Raw genomic sequence first — 16773 nt, 5'->3', positions numbered from 1 at the left:
GAAATTGTAATGATCTATGTAATGGTAAAAATATATGAACTATGGCCTTTTTTATTCTTGTTACTTGTGATGCAATTAAGTGAAGATAAAGAAACAATGTAGAGATTTACCATGTATCAGTGCCTGGCTTTTTGATATAAAGCTTCTCTTATTTAGTGCTCTTTTATGATAAAAAAAATATTGTAGTAAAACCCCAGTTCAGAAAAATTCCATTCCCCAAATAATCGAATTATATTTGGCTAATTTTTCACAGGAGTAATCCTTGTATTCCATGAATAGCGATTAAAAACAAAACAACAAATGCCAGATTCTGAATATTTCTCTTTGCAGTTTTTTGGAATGGTTCTAAGTAAAGGTTTTTTTAACTTAATTTTAGTATTCAAAGTCTTATTTTTTTTACCCTGTGCCACTAACATTAAACTGCACTGTAGATTTTTTTGTTGTAGATCTCAAAGAGGACTCTTTTTGATGCAGTGACTCTCTGCAGTATTAGAGCCCTAAAAAGAGGAACAAAAATGAACAGATCAACATTACAACTACACCTGGGTTTTCAATGTGTGTCTGAGTGCCTCAACATTTCCATGTTCTTGGGGTTTTCTCATTTGTAGAGATGACCAAACAAGTTATGAGGGATATTCAAGTACATTAAAATACACTGGTTGGTGTTTTGCCCTTATCCTTCTGATATGTAGTTATTCATTGCAGTCATGTTCATGAATGTTCTGTAGTAAGAAGGCTGCTATTTGTTTTAAAACTGTAAAAGGTTAGTTTAAAAAAATACTTTGCTCTTAAGATTCAGCATTTTTTGTAGTTTGCCCTTTGTTTTGTCCAAAGTTGCTCAGAAAACCCTAATTAGTTAAACCCTTCTCCCCTGTGTAAACATGCTTGCCCCTGGAAGTTCATAAATCCGCTCCTTTGAAATCAGGAATAAGAAACACCTATTTCCAAATTACATTTAAATTTGGCCTAGACAGACTTTTAATGGCACAGAGAATGACTTGCAGTTAAATCAGTCAAAATGTATTTGCATTTTTAAGATAAGCAAAAGGTGACAATAATGTCTCAAATTTAAATAGCCATTTTGCTGGAAACTATACAGCCCATTTCACAGAGCCAACTAACATTTAAAAAAAAAATTGCCACCCTCTGTGTTTGGAGCAAATTACAATTTTCAGGGATTTAAAGAGAATGATGGGAGTACTATAGGAAATAAATTGTAATAATGTATTTCCAAAAGTACCCCAGTTTGTACCTTTTCCACCTGCAGATTCTCCACCAGGTCAAAGATTCTGTGTGTGTGTGTGCTACTAATATGGGTTTGCACTTTTTTTCATATGAACATTCTCTTCCCGTTAACCAGATTAAGTATGGTTATGTTCCCTTCACATTCTTACCCTAAAACATGCTTTCTCCTGTCAGAATACCTACAAACTTGACTCTTGATGTGCACACATACATTTGCATGCTACACCATCCAGGATTCATTGCTAACCCTGGCAGCATTTTCACATACCTAGTGCACATTATCAATGTAAAAGTATCTATGTAAAAGTACACAAATGTTTGATGAAAGAGTGATCATTTTGTTTCCCTTGGCTTAAATTGGGTGTGCAGTATACATTGTGAACTGATTTCATACTGCTTAAATTGTGCAAGACCACAACGCTGTACACTTCATCTTAACTAATATGAATATCTTTGGCTTATTTTTATTTATTGCGTGCTATCCAAGGACATGCAAAATTGTAGTGCACATCATGCATACAATCAGTTTATTACCAGAAAACAGAGTACTAAATTTGGTCCAGTACCTACACCAGTATGTCTAATATTCCAGTCTTCATAATTAGTGGTGTCTAAGCATGCAAACTGACAAACAAAACTCTTTTTCTTTTCTTGCAGACAGTAGGTTAAAAAAGAAACACCAACATGTGTGCAACCCACCACGCCAGTCCTAATACCTGCTTCTCTCCCCTTTTCCCCCATACCTCTCCATGACCTCAGGAGCTCTGTAAGGGCTAACCTCAAAAGACCTGTAGAAGAGTTGCACAAAGCGTCATCCTGTGATGCTCTGGATCTGTCCTGTAAAAGCAAATACTTCCCCCTAATTATTACGAAAATTAAGTTATAAAAATTATGTATATATTTTTCTGCTAATACATTTTGATAAAAAAATTGGTCTATGGGACTTGTATATTCCTGGATGTATTTCCATGTTATAATTAGGGAGAAGTAGTTGTTTTTATTTAGTGCATTTTCCCTGCTCTCTTCTCCCTACTATTTGAACCACCAGGGACCCTCTTGTATTTTTTGTCATCTGTTCTTTAGAAGACCTTTCGACCATGGAGCTTCTGTTTTTGGCCTAGATACAAATGGGCCTTCTGGGTCTCCTGGGCAGGGGGATTCTTTACTTGATTTATGCAGGCAATCTAGGAGCAAAATCTAGGATTCCACTATGGGTCCCTATGATTCTTTCTCTCTTCATTCTTGATGAATTTCTTAAGGCTGGTTTTCTGTAGGAAGCTATCAAAGCTTAGACCCTACACTTCATAGGTCTTTGGCTGTCAACCATTAGAGCTGGGTACCTGTCCTGAGGTTCGTAAGTGCACTTTGCTTCTCTGAGATCTTGTGTAGTGCAATTGTACAGAACCCCACCCCATTGCCTCCCCATAGATCTGATCATTGTTTGTTCACGTCTAGGTTTCTATAACATTTGTCTCATTGTAGATGGTCATGATTTTATCATGGTTTGTTATTGCTGGGGGAGAAATCACTTAGAGGATTAGAATCAGATCCGATTGGTACTATCCTCATATCCGTTTTTCCCCCTCTTTTAGTAATTTGCAGCTTAGCCTTAAGGCCAGTTTACTTAGTATAGATTTGTGAAGGTGTGTTTTTTACTGATTTTTTTCTGATTCCACTACTACCCCCTGGATGTCCTTCTGCAGAACCACAGGCTTTTGCTTTTCTTGTATCCACTGCTTGCAACTTTAATGTGTCCTTTCTTTTCAGTTGGGACTTTATCACATCTAGTTTCTGCTGAAGCTGATGTTACCCTTCAGAGTTGGACGTATGTATGTAGTCCAGAGCTTAGTTCCTCTATCTCGGTAGCTATGCTCCTGTTGGAGATCCGCTCCTTTAAAGTATTCTGCACACTGGCAGCTGCAGTCATTTCTATGCTACTTTAGATTATTCAGAGGGGCAGCATATTCTGTGCCCCCTTTACTACTCTAACCCATTACTGGAACTGTGACTCAAACTAAAGATCATATTCTTTTACAATGCACCCATTTTCTCTATCCTTAACTCCACTCTTTGGGTTGTGCCCCAGAGATGTCCTGGTGCGAAGTCCTTGAGGACCAATATATTATTGGGCTCTTGCAGGAACCTGGAGGTTTTTTTAGATGCCTGCTTCTTATCCTGCTTCAGCTGGATGACTTTATGGAGCCATATTTCCTAATGTGACATTGTTTGTCACTTCAGGGGTTTACCAGAACTTATCTTCCTTATGTCATTGCTAGTTTGTATTTGTGTTGTGCTGGCATGTGCCTGAGAGTACCGTTACCCACTGTTAACAGCTCTATGTAATTGGCTTCTCTCTTTCTTCAGCTCCACTGGTTGCTCATGCATCTTCTGGCAATTACCAGATGGCTGAATACTTAGTGCAGCATTCTTGTAGTTTTCTTAGTTTCCTTCTTTTAAATGCTGCAAGTTACTCTAGTGCTATTAATTCCTTCCCCTATAAGGGGAGTAGATGTATTTGGCCCCTCTTCTGGTGCTCCAGATCAGCAGAAACCCAGAAAAGTTTTTTGTGATCCCAGTGAATCTCACTTAAGATCTCCGTTCCACATCAGGAACTACTAGTCTATCCAGGAAGGCTTTTTAGAGATACCTATACGCTATTGTATCTCTTGTTAGAGCCTTTTTAGGTCTCGCCTGTTGCAGCGCGTATGCGCTTCTCTGCGAGGCTTCTAGTAAGGGGTTCTATGTAACACATCTTTTCCTCATGTTTTTTTTCCCGGGTGCGCATTTAATTGGCCCTTTGCTTAAGGCTTCCACTAAAGGAAGCACGCAAATGGTCAAAGGCTCTTGTATGTCCCGCCTTATCTTGAAATGTTTCCTCCCACAGCCTATGGTTCTCGGGAGCGCGCAGGGGCGCACAGGCTGCCAGCTGACTGCTGCTCGCTCCTGAGCTCCCTAGGACTGCACTCCTCCCCGCCCCCTCCATCAGGCCATGCTGTCTCACATGACACTTCTACCCCGGCTTGTGCTCGCTCCTGGTCTTGTTCTGTTATATGCTCTTTTTGCACCTGTTGATGACATGGCTCCTTAGTTTCAAAACCAGTATGCTTCGTGTCACTTTGCAGGTGACGCAGCAGATTTTTTGCTGGATGCAAGTTAGCAAGGGCAGAAAATTCAAGTTTTTGATGGTAGTCACCCTGCCAAAGCATCTCACTCGTGACCCGGAGCGTCCACTGCCAATCCTGGAATAAAACCCACCTATAGATCTCTCAGTGCAATCCTGAGCTGCGACGTCACACGCCATTGGAACTCCCGTGCAGCTCTGCCAAATAACAATACACCTCATTTTGACCAATGGTCACTGCAGAGGAAGTGAGATAATTTTACAATTTTAAGTGAATCCTGCTGCTGTCTGTCTGCTGACCAGGGCGCCCCTTTGCTGTCTGTGCGCATTTATCTATCTGCACGTGGACATCTTCCTTCGCATGTCTGCCCTCACGCTCTTCTCCTCTTGACCCTGCCTCCTGCCGGGCGTTCAGTCACGTTTGCTCTCTAGCCCACCACTCTCCGTCTACCTCTTTACGTGATTGAATATATCCGTATTGCCTTACAGCATATTGCTTTCATGTATATGTGGTTCTCCCAGTAATCTGCACGCCACTTCGCTGCTGCATTAATTACGAAGATGGCGGGTTCTTGAGGATGGGAGGACGAGGTGCCCACCCTCCTGGCTTCCCCCCACATTCACTGTGCTTCGGCTTATGCAGCGTTTATTCCCTTCTCCCCTCTCCAGAAGAGTCCTCAAATGTACGTTTACGTTTGCTGGCCTTTTCCAATATGTTCAGTCTTTGTGTGAACGGTATTTCTTTGTTTGACTTTTAAGAAGCCGGGTTCATGGTGAATTTCTGCTGACAAGCTCAGTCTTTGATTAAAACAATTTGCAGGCTCACTTTGTGCTTTTCTAAAACTATCTTTTATGTTTTCAGTTTGTTTCCTGTTTTTGGCAACAATGTAACTGTTTTGCTCATTTTTTTGGGGCTTTAAGTACAAGAGAGCCAGTGCACTTTGTCATGAAACCAATGTGTACTCCCTAGCCAGTTTAAAATGTCTTTATTACGGTGCCTGTTTTTACTACGCAAAAAAATCTAAATAAATGGTCCGACCTATTGCATTGCAAATGCTGGTTGTTACTTTTTGTTCTGGCACTCCAAAAATGTTTCTTTTTGATAATTGCTTCCCTCACAGTGCTTTGTGAGTGACTCGTGCTTCCTGCACCCGGCTGATAATTACTGTGCAAGTTCCGGACTCTGTAGGGGGCACAGTGATTAGAGCTTCCTTAAAAGTTTCCAGAGGCGTCAGAAGCAGACCTGCTGGCTGAGATACTCTTGGTTACTCAGCGAGTCTGTGTCATTTTTGCAACATTTCGTCTTTCAGCCTGTTAATTGGTAAATGCATGAAGACGGGGGGGAAGGTTAGATTCTTCTTGTTTCTAATGCTATGGCTGGCTCTACCCCTCCCCCTCCTCCAATGTCCGGCCCATGGCGTACAATAGAAACAGGAATAATCTTCCCTTGCCCCTGTCTTCATACATTTACAAATTAACAGGCTGGGGGAAGAAATGTTTCAAAAATGAAACGGACTCGCAGAGTAACCAAGAGGGTCTCAGCCAGCAGGTCTGCTTCTGACACCTCTGGAAAGGATTAACAGGACGGGGCTGCTTTCAGCTGCTTGATATCTCCCAGAATAAAGGAGACTAGGAGAGACAGCGTCCCTGGCTCCACCCTGCCCCCTCCTTCAATGGCCCCGCTGGCAGAGTCCAAAAGACAACAGAGGAGCGGAGCATTTAAAGCTCTCAGTGAGGCTTGCGCCTTTTTTGCAAGAGTTTAAGCTATTGGCATTGAAAATGACAAGGCCTTTTATTTATATTTAAAAAACCAAAACATAAATAAAAGACACTGTCATTCACCATGCCAATAGCTCAAACTCGTTTTTTTTATTATCCGTCATTTTGTATTGACTGGCTTGTAGTTGCAAGCTTCGCTGTAAAATTGTGGGAGTACAAGTCTCAGACTGCAAAGCTGTGTTTGGTAAAAGTCAGGCCTGGTTGGTGGTGTTACACATATTATGGGTCACCAACTACCTTTGCATCTCATCTCTTCCACCTGACACTTTCCTTCTCTCTCTTCCTGTCTGTTTTCCTCTACCTTTCCCCCTTCCTCCGTCTTCCCTTCCCATTAATTGACTCTTTCTCTCCGACGGTATTTTCTCCCACCCGTCTCTCTCACTCTATCCCCTAGGACCACTCGCGTTTTCAATATACCCACTGTTATGATGAGGGTGGCCAGGGACTTGTTTTTAAACTTTTCTTATTATTAGTGTGACCTGCAAGTCCCAGCACATGCTCTTGGCAAGATACCTGGATTCCTGAAACTCTGTATCATGCCTTAGTTGCATTGTACACCTGCCTCTCTCATTGTTTATATGTGTGATCGAACCACCAACCTCCCTTCTCGCTTACAGCTTTCTCCCCACCGTATCTCCTAGTCTATCTGCCTCACTTTTTTATTAGTTGCTGTGCAGCTCTCGCTCCACTGCATCTTGCTCCACAGCATCTCTTCCCCTATATCCAAGCTTTGTTCCTCTGTCAGCGGTTTTCTCCCTCTAAGTATCCTGCACCTCTTCCGCATTTCTCTCACTTATCCCTGTGGCTTCCCTTCCCTCCCTCTCTTTCTATCTCACCACTTGTTTCCTTCACTTTCTTAAGTCTCTTTTCTGCTCTCCTACACATCTCTTTCACTGTGATGTCCTCTCTCTCTTCTGGCTCACCCACCTGCCTGTCTCCATCATAAACATCTCCCACTTGCCTCCCCCAGCTTTCTGACTTGCAGTGGTGTCATGCAAAATGATGGGCTACCTGCAGATTGTGGCGAGTGCCCCCTAGACTTGTGTATCTTTTAGATTTATTAGGCCTTAGGCTAAACTGTTTTAGTGACAGAAGGGTGTGTACCCCGTACAAGTGTAGTAGGCTCCTCTGTTACACCACTGTGGACTCCTTTCACTCTTCCAAAACTCAATCCCTCTCACTGTCCCACCTTTGTCTATCAGACCTGGCCTTCCCATAAATGTTTCCTGAGGCAGATGTATTCCTGAATCGAACTTTAAGATCCAGTGTGTAGCAATTGTATTGTAGTGTAGTTCCTATATTCCCAATAGGCTTTGCGCATTGGAACAACATATCCTATAGATTTGACGTAGGACTTAGGTCGACTAGGTCTCTATCGAGTATATTAGACTTAATTGTGAGTGCCAGCTAGCTCCGAGGTCACTAGAACCTTTCTCGAATTCACATGAAGGTATTAGTTTCTGACAACCGCATAAACATGACAACTTTGTTTCCCCAAGAATAAAACCGATCTTCCGAGTTGTGGAAACAATAGATAGCTATTTTACTCAGTCAATCGTGCATGCTTCGTTTCATAAGAGGTGAAGAGAAATAGAGAGAAGGGCGTTTTCAATAAAAGGATTTATTGAACAGTCTTCTTTCTCATGCAAGTAAAGTGAACTGCTACAATCGTAATACTGGTTGCAAAGTATAATGCGTACAGTAGGAAGAGTATTATAAAATAATACTGTAAAAGCCTGGTATGGTTCCTAAACCATAGATACAAACATACATACATAAATAACAAAGGCTAAAAGTACTCAATTGGTGCTTCTAAAATACGCCTACCCCAAATGTACCTAACCTAAGTCTAGTTCGAGGGAAGAAGTAAGTGAGGTGTAGCATAGGTTTAGTCTGTTTTTGCCAAGAATCTAACCAAGATTTCTCTTAGGGTATAATCCGCTCCGTACCTTGGTTTTAGAATGAAGGAGGTCTGGTATCTCAGTCTCGGAACTCGATTTCCCAACACCCTGCGAGGGGAGCTTGGAAACACTGGAGCTGGATTCTCAGCAAGAGAAAGGCAGCCTCTCTGTCAGTGCATCAGCTGGAGGGTCGACTTCCTTCGGCACTTGCTGTAGCGAGCTGCGAAGGGCAAGTAGATAGTCGAGCTGCTCTGAACCACCGTTTGTTTGCTAGGGCAAGTGTAGGCATATTTATACCTTGAAGGTGCTTTGTTTGACGTGAAGTCGGACATAATAACGTCACCAAAGAACCCCAAGGGAATGGTAGTTCTTTGAAAACACCATGATTTCTAGGACAAATCAATATTCAAGTAAGGGGATGTCCTTGACTGCTGAAGCAGAGTTTTCCAAGAAATCGTTGTGGCTTTTTGGAACTAGTGTGGAAGTAGCCATGCCTGTATTTGGACTGGATGGGTTATGTCTAAATATGGGTATGATTTCTATGTCTATATAAGGGCAATGTGAATTATACCTATATAAGGGCATGAATAGAAATTTGCCTAGCCTACGAGAAGGTAAGTTTCAATTCTATTAAGGACGCGGAGGCGAGGATTATGCTCAATATTCTATCTTCGCTTTATTCAATTTTCACACAGCAGCTCTTCATATAACCAGTAACAAACTACATTTCCCACAACACTAGGGAAAAGAAAAACACAGTCTCTTAAGTCCTTTCACAGTTTTCATGAAGGTGTTCCCATAAATCCTCTTGCAACTTCCTGCACTTCCTCTTTCTTCGCTGGAGGAGTTTCCCCATGGTTAGGCACTTTGTTTTGTGTGATCATTCCCTGAACGAAGCAACACCAAATTACTTATGATGTCCTTAACGGTTTTGAACATTGAGGTACATCAATACAATCAACACTACGTATACACAGCAGTGATCGTGAAATAGAGAACATTTTAAGCATTACGCAAAAACAAACCGGAGTTACTTACACCCATTACGGCGAGGGATAGCAACCAACGTGCTTGCTGGGTGGGATAATCCTCGCTTCTGCGTCCTTAATAGAATTGAAATTTACCTTCTCGTAGGCTAGGCAAATTTCTATTCTATGTCCGGAGGCAAGGATTATGCTCCTTCAAAGCTTACTCACCACCAGTTGCGCTACAGTCAACAGCGGCTTAAAATAGAACCGTTTAAAGATCGAGTCTGATGACCAGTCCGCTACTCTCATAAGGTCTCCCAAACGCACACCAAGGTTAAACGCCTTGGAAGCCATCGCACCCCGAGCGGAATGCGCACCAAAAGCTTGTGTATTAATACCTGCCTCCTGCATCACCCACCGTACCCATCGGGCGATAGTGGGGGAGGAAACCGCCTTAAAGGGCTTCTTGAGGGCTATAAGGAGTTGTCGTTCGCCTGGGGGACGAACTTCCTCCGTAGCTTCCTCATAAGCTTTTAAGCACTGCACCACACAAAGCTTAGGGGATTCTGCAAAAGCAGGATAGGAAATTGTGCCTGTGTTCGATTTGGTACGCCTACTCACTATAAAAGTCACCCCATGCGGGGAAAAAACCCTGGCCGTGATGTCTAAAGCACGAACATCAGACACTCTCCTATACGACACCAAACATAATAACATGGCTAGTTTAGCCGACAATTCCTTGCGTGAAAGAAAACGATTAGGTTGCCATGACAACAATAAATTTAGAACCAGGTTTACATCCCAGAGAACCGAATAATGGGGCTCCGAGACCACAAGAGCTCAGCGTGGCCCGAAAGACCTGGCAGTCTCCAACGTTGCGTGTAATCCGCCATGCCATGAGCTGCAGGGAACCCTCCTCCACCAGACGGTGGGGACTCCCCTCTGGATTCAACAGGAGATGGGGTGTTGGGAGGAGTCGGATTGGAGAATCCCAAGAAAGTCCCAGAAGAACTGGAAACCAAACTTGTGACCTCCAACACGGAGTTATCAGGACCACCGCAGCCCTCTGCCTGCGAACTTGGGCTGTTACCCTGGTGATCATGGAAAATGGAGGGAAGGCAAATCCCCTCTCCTGCGTCCAATCCTGTCTGAGCGCATCACATGCTACCGCCAGAGATTCCGGTCTCCAGCTGAAGAACCGGTGAAGCTGCCGATCGAGGCAGCACGCAAAGAGGTCGACAGAGAACGGACCCCACTTCTCCTGAAGGTAACGGAAAATCATCGGGTCCAGCTTCCAAGCGCTGGAGTCCGGAGGTAACGGAAGTTCCAATCCGCTACGAGATTCTCCTTCCCCGGAAGGTACTCCGCTGTTACCGATATGTGATGAGCTGGACAGGACGCCCAAAACTGTTTCGCCATATTCGCTAATGCTTTGGATCGGGTACCTCCCAGATGGTTTATGTATCGGACCACCGACACATTGTCCATCTTCAAGAGGACCGATGCCTGGACCCGGTCTTTTGGTCCAACACAGGACGGCAAAGGAGCCCGCCAGAAGCTCCAGACAATTGATGTGGAGCAGCTGCTCTTGAGATCAACTGCCGCCGGTGCAAAACTCCACACCCGCACGCCCCAGCCTGCCCGGCTGGCGTCCGACTCTATCGCCAAGTCTGGTGCTGAGCCAAAAATCGCTCTCCCGTTCCATGCTTCCATGTGTGATAGCCACCACTCTAGCTCTTCGCATATCACTTCTGTCAGGGGAACCACCTGAGAGTAAGTGAGACCCTTTCGCAGGTGATGAGCTTTCAGCCTTTGCAGGGCGCGGTAGTGTAACGGCCCTGGGAAGATTGCCTGGATTGACGCCGAAAAGAGGCCTACCAAACGAGCAATCTGCCTCAGAGAGGTCCTCTGTTTGGCCAATGTCTAACGGATCTCGTGTCGAATCTTTGCTACTTTCCTGGAGGGCAAACTGAGTGTGGCTGAGGTGGAGTCTATCACAAACCCCAAGAAGGTGGCCTTCTGAGTTGGAACCAGGTGGGACTTCTTTTCGTTGATAACGAACCCTAGGGACTGGAGGAGCGTCACTGCCATCTGCAGATGGACCCGCAGCTGCGAAGGACACTGACTTAGGAGAAGCAAGTCTTCCAAGTAGACAATCAAGCGGACCCCGTGAGTCCTCAAGTACTCCACCACTGGCTTAAGAACCTTGGTGAAACACCACGGGCCGAGGAGAAACAGAAGGGAAGGCAACGAAATTCATAAGGCTGCCCTCTCCAGAGAAACTGTAGGAACCGCCTGTGCGGAGGAAAAATCGACACCACCAGGTACGCGTCTTTCAGGTTCAAGCGTACCATCCAATCGAGTGGTTGGAGAAAATCCCTGAGCAAATGAATGCCCTCCATTTTGAAGTGTCTGTACACCAACCACTTGTTGAACTCCCGAAGGTTGGTCACAGGCCTCCGACCTCCGTCGGTCTTGTCCACCAGAAAAATATTGCTTAGGAAACCTGACGGGTGAACCTCTGTGTGACACACCGCTCCTTTGCGGAGCAACTCTTGCACTTCCTCATCTATTAAAGCCGCGTCAGATGCGCAAAACACAATTGGTCGAGGGGGGGCGCGCCTGCCAAGGGGACCCATAAAACTCTATTTGATATCCTTTGATTGTTTGGAGTACCCAAGCATCCCCTGTCAGTGCTTCCCAAGCGGGGAAGAACCGCTCTAACCTGCCCCCAACCTGCAGCAGCGCAGCTGGCAATACACTCACCGTTGTTATTGCCGTTGTTCCCTTTGTAGCCACGTCCTCGGAACCGTTGACCACTGGTTGGGTAAAAGTTGGTGAAGCGCTGGGCGGATTGATATTGTCTGCGCCCGGAGCCTTGCCCCCTACCTTAGGGCTGCTGGTTTTGGCCACGGCCGGGCGGGCGGCTCTTACCCCGCCCGGCCCCGCGGAAAACCCGCAGAGTAAAAACTCTTTTTATGTTTGCATGAGCTTTGTCGAGGGATGTGAACGTAGCCACGAACTTCCCAAGCTCCTTTATGAACGGCTCGCCGAACAGTCCTCCCTGCGCCAAGGCCCCCGCTTCGGAACCTGCCAAGTCCCCAAGTTTGGGGTCGACCTTAATCAACAGAGACCTACGCCTCTCTGTCGAGAGAGCTCAGTTGGCATTGCCTACAAAACAGATCGCTCGTTGCGCCCAGGCTGATAGAACTTCAGGTTCAATCAAGGAACCCAAAACCCGAGCTTCTTCCACCATGTATAGGATCTTGGCAAGGGGACCGATGGTATCTAGCAACTTGTCCTGACATGAGCACCAGGAAGGATCTATTCCCTTCTTGGGATCCTTAATAAACTTGGCTAAGAACGTCGCCATTTTGCTTTCAATCTCTGGGGTAATGGACACCTTGCTGTCTAAAGTGGGCCGTGGGCACTCAGCCCTTAGTCTTCTTTGTGCTTCGTTCTCCAAAGGTTTCCTGAGGCGGGAAGCCAGATATAAGGCCGCTTTCTCAGCGGGCACCCACTCCGCAGTCCAGCATGTCAGAAATAGTCGCCTTAGGGAGTCCGAGGATCAGGCAGGCCTCCACGATCTTGACAAGCCCGCCTCGTCATCAGAAGCGTCCGGGGAATCCCCTTGCTGCGTTCCGGGAGATGTTGGCGGGAGTTCGTCATTCCCAGGAGAAGGGTCTTGAGGAGGTAAAATGGGGGCTGTATGCTCCAAAAACGCCTGTTTAAGGCGCTCGAAGGCGTCTGTATCTACCTCTCTGTCATACTTTTTCTTAGATGGGGGGGGGTGGACCCTGACCGTCTGAGGCTTGACTTAGAGTACCCGATGTCCCCGGGACTGCAGGGGGTGGCTGCCCCATCTTCGCGCAAAGTTTCTCTATCTTGTCAGCCAGACGCTGCTCCATAGGCGTCATTAGGTCTGACACTGCTTTGTGAATAGAATCGTCTACTTTGGTGTAAAAATCGTCATCCCATTGCAGGTATGCCAAGGAGTCTTCCTCCTCATAGTAATCTTGCTCCATGTCAACAATTGCGCACACCCATGCGGGTACAACACCGGATACCGTGGTTATAACTGTCTAAACACCGGTTGCCAAGCACCCAGGAGCACTCTTCCGCTAGCGCGATAAACCTTAGGGGCAGAGGGTCTCTCAGTAATGCAAAGCGGCCTAAGGCACAATAGACAGGCTTTCCAGCCCAAGGACACCACTCTCCCAATGTTCCAACGGGATAAACTGACGCCTGACCGGGTGTCCGTGGGGAACATACTGCCAAGGTCCCCTCCGCACTACCTACCCGACCGTGAATCGGGCGTCAATGGGATGAGAATCCCTCGGTGCACCGCACCGCTACCAACCCGCGGAGCGGGCGTAATCACAACAGGGGGAATTATTTAATACAGACCCAGAATACCTGGGCGATTTCAGGCGGGCCGGGCGCGGACTTGCACTGGGGACCGGAGCGCGTCTAACGTTATTCCTGTCAGAAACACTCTCCGGGACCCAAGTCTCGACGCCCCACAGCGGCCTCTAGCGGCCGGCGGACCGCACTGTGGTCCACTTAGGTGAAACGGGATACCACGTAAGGAGCGCACGGGTGCTCCCGTGGTGTAGAGGGATCTAAAACGGAGACAATTCCCCTCCAAAGCAATCCCCCAACAGTAGAACATCCACAATAGAACATGAGAAAAAGAAAAACACTTATCTCGAGCTGCTGAGCAGTTAAGAAAGAGGAAGTGCAGGAAGTTGCAAGAGGATTTATGGGAAGACCTTCATGAAAACTATGAAAGTACTTAAGAATCTGTGTTTTTCTTTTCCCTAGTGTTGTGGGAAATGTAGTTTGTTACTGGTTATATGAAGAGCTGCTGTGCGAAAATTGAATAAAGCGAAGAGAGAATATTGAGCATAATCCTCGCTTCCGGTCCTGACATAGAATCTGTAAATTACACTTGATTCTAAAATGCTTCACAACAGTATAGTTCTGCAATCCCTGGTGGCAAGGCACCCAGGATAATGCGCTACATGGCTAAACACTTATAAGGTCCCAAAGGCGAGACCTATTGGCTATGCCAATGCTTGTTTACTTCTACTTGGACTTTGAGCATCCCTCCTCTTTTTGAGTCCCTTAATACCTTAATAGTATGGCTCTGATTCCCAATCCTCTTAAATAGATGTTTCAGGGGGCTTGGGCGCTCCCACAGACACTATTTGTAGATTTCCCTTCGTTTTGCAGGTCCTGGCCATTCTTGTCCCATTTACTTGGCATCCAATCTTTATGCTTCCACACTCTTTTAAGGAGATACTCACTTTTTTCCCATTCCTCATTAGACAAGACAGCCAGAGAAGTGATAAGTTGGCATGCTAATAAGCACCTGACAGTAACTTACACTGGATAGATGACATCCCTCTTCCTCCAAACAATCTGCCTGCCTGCATTTCTCGGGTATAAGTACACCTGGTGTTCCCCTTATTGAGATTGGGTGATTGGAAGCCACTGGGCAAAGCAAGACACAGGGATTGGATGTGATGGGTCACACATGGCCATGCTTCTGCATCGAGCTACTGTAAGTTGGTCAGAATTATCTATGGTTTATCGTCCACTGGCCTGGAAATCCCACAAATTTGGAGGAAAAAGGTTGAAAGACTACAGCACGGGAGGCACACTGCATCTGCGTCATGTCAGTGCGTTGCAGGCTGACCGTAACCCTCCATATACCACCTTCTTTCCCAAGAACCTGGTGCTGCAAACGCATGCCTCCTTGGTAACAAAAGTGGTGTACCCCTTCCACATGGAGCAGTCTATTTATTTCCCTGCTTTCTTAGTCTCACCTCACCCTTTAAGGAGGTGGAGAGGCTTCACTGGCTAAATTCTAGAAGATCTGTTAATTTCAACATTGAGTGCACAAGTTAGATGATCAGTTCTTTATCCAGCTGGATTGCTTTTTGCATTAAAACATGACCGTGTAACTAAAAAGGAGCCTCCTGAGTGTATTCTGATTCATTTCGCCAAAGCCGCCACTAGGGCATTTGCATGATTTTTTTCCTATAGTGGAAAAATGCCAGGTTTCAATGTGAGCGAACGTTCACTTTTCACCTGGCATTACTGTTTTGTCAACCATCTCTGCAGGAAGGAGCATTTCACCCTCCTGGTTCTACAGCACTTCCTGGTGTTCGTCCATCACTTCACCTTTCCTGAGACACTGCCTTGGAATCTATTTAAAGAGTTGAGAAATCTACAGTTATACGCATCCATCAGAAAAAGAGTTTATCATATACAACACTCTTGCTGATAGTTCACCTATTTAGCAGCAGATTTCTCACTTAGCACTATATTGCTCACCATTCAGTAAAGTAAAATAATGTTATGGTTTTAAACATCCTAAGCTAGATTTTTCACACGGTCACGCAGCAATCTGTCATAGTCAAGCTGTGTTTGAGGGCGTACAAAAGTTCCAAGGAACGCCAGTGCTAAGGGATAGCACCTTTAAACACTTTCATTTGGTACCAGAAACCATAGCAACTCACCTTTTGGGTATTTTTTTTACCCTAATGTTTGATATGGGCCGTTTCTCCACCAATTACAATTTGGCATCTGTTCTTCCACTTCTGAAAAAAACAAATTTAGACACTACATACACACTACATACCCAAACAACTACATACCAATCTTCAGACTGCCCTTCACTGCCAAAATTGTTGAAAAGGCTATGGATATTACACCTTTTATTGACTCCTGGACATCTCGACTTAACTCAGATCAGGTTCAGAAACAATCACAGCACCAAACTTACCCTAATCACATCCTCAGAGCAGGTTAGACAGACAAGGCAGTGCCACATGGTGCTTTCAGACCTCTCTGCAGTGGTCAATACTGTCAATCAAGACAGGCTACTAAACTGTCTTGCCTCGATTAGTCTTGCCTAATTATTGACCATTTGTTTTAAAATAAGTTTTTAGAATAATGTTTGTCACCACCATTACTGCCAGCACTCTCCTTTCATTCACACGGTCCACGGACAACTATCGGTTTGAGTGGAGGGAATCCAAAAAAGGGCACACAGGAAGTGATTACAACTTCCTGTTAGATCAGGCGAGTCAGCTGACTAGCAGCTGATCTTTCCCCTTTAACAACAGGATGCCTCTCCATGGGCAGCAGGTGTGCCGCAGCCACGCCAAAGGCAAGCCCGTCTGCGCCGGGCCCAGGGCCACTCCCCCTGGTCATTCTCAACCAAACCCACACACTAACCTCATAACCTACTCCAGCAAACAACTAAAAGACATATCCAGTGCCTTCAATGACAGAGATATGCCCTCATCTTAACCTGGAAACCTTATCCATTCAAGACCCCACACACCGCCCTAATTGTCTTTTCACACTAAACACCTGCCCACCATAAGCCCCCCATCCCCTATCAATCACACAAAAATCAACTCCGCTCTTATAAACTCTCATTCCCTACCCAAACATAAATATGAACTATTAAATCTCCTAGAAAACCATAAACTTGATCTCCTTTTTATAAAAGAAACCTGGGGACATCTATCTTTCGGACCAGGCTTTTCCACGGTAACCTTCGGTGTCAGTAGATTAGACAGATCACCAAAAAGGGTGGCGGATTGGCACTTATCTATCATGACCTTTACTCAATAAGGACAAAGTTAATCCCCATCAAACCTGCGAAGCCTTTACCTTCACAATACTACTCACACATTCATACTCCTTCAAAGGTATTCTCCTTTACCGTCCACCGGGACCT

The sequence above is a fragment of the Lissotriton helveticus genome, chromosome 2_1 (genome assembly GCF_964261635.1).
Source record: "Lissotriton helveticus chromosome 2_1, aLisHel1.1, whole genome shotgun sequence".
Lineage (NCBI taxonomy): Eukaryota > Metazoa > Chordata > Amphibia > Caudata > Salamandridae > Lissotriton > Lissotriton helveticus.
This window is presented reverse-complemented; position numbering follows the sequence as displayed.